We start from the raw sequence: 978 nt of genomic DNA, 5'->3' as shown, positions 1-978 counted from the left end.
CGTCCCCCGGCCTCCCGAGGAATGTCCCTCAGCCTCCCGAGGAACGTCCCTCGGCCCCCCGAGGAACGTCCCTCGGCCCCCGGAGGAACGTCCCCCGGCCTCCCGAGGAATGTCCCTCAGCCTCCCGAGGAACGTCCCCCGGCCTCCCGAGGAACGTCCAATTTACAATTAAAATAAATACAGATCTCCTCCTGTGAGCCCGATCAATAACCCAGATGAAATCCTGGACTGACAGTTTGTCAGGCGTGAAGCAAAATAAAAAACGTTCCTGTAAAATCAATAAAGCCTGTCCAGCAGGGGGCAGTAGAGTGAAGGAAAAGAGTCAGAGGAAGAGTCAGAGGTCTTCATCAGACCTGAATCACACCTGGATTCTCTTCATCGTGTTTGTTCGCTCCTCTTCCTCGGCTGATGGAGCTGAAGGTTTCTGCTGCTCTCGATCAGAACCAGAGGCGAACAGCTCACTGATGCAGATGAAGTGAGTCACATGTTACAGCCTCCACCAGCAGCCCACCTGAACACCTGACAAGGTGTTAGCAGCTCTCCACCAAACCGGCTCTGCGAGGACAGTTTGTCTTTACAGCTGCTGGACAAGAAGCTGTCCCCTCCCAGGAAGAAGGCTGCAGGTTCGCTTCCTGACCTTTGACCTTTCTGGGTTGAGTTCACCTGACCAGGTGTTCCTGTGATGAACTGGAGACAGACAGCAGCTCCCCGCCACCTGGAAAGGAAAAGCAGGTAGAGTGGAAAGACGGACAGACAGATGGATGGACAGACAGACAGACAGACAGACAGACAGACAGACAGACAGACAGACAGACAGACAGACAGACAGGGAGACAGACAGACGGACGGACGGACGGACGGACGGACGGACGGACGGACGGACGGACGGACGGACGGACGGACGGACGGACAGACAGACAGACAGACAGACAGACAGACAGACAGACAGACAGGGAGACAGACAGACAGACAGACACA

The sequence above is a fragment of the Kryptolebias marmoratus genome, linkage group LG19 (assembly GCF_001649575.2).
Source record: "Kryptolebias marmoratus isolate JLee-2015 linkage group LG19, ASM164957v2, whole genome shotgun sequence".
NCBI classification, from domain to species: Eukaryota; Metazoa; Chordata; class Actinopteri; order Cyprinodontiformes; family Rivulidae; genus Kryptolebias; species Kryptolebias marmoratus.
The sequence above is the reverse complement of the archived record's forward strand: the minus strand, read 5'-3'. Positions refer to the sequence as shown.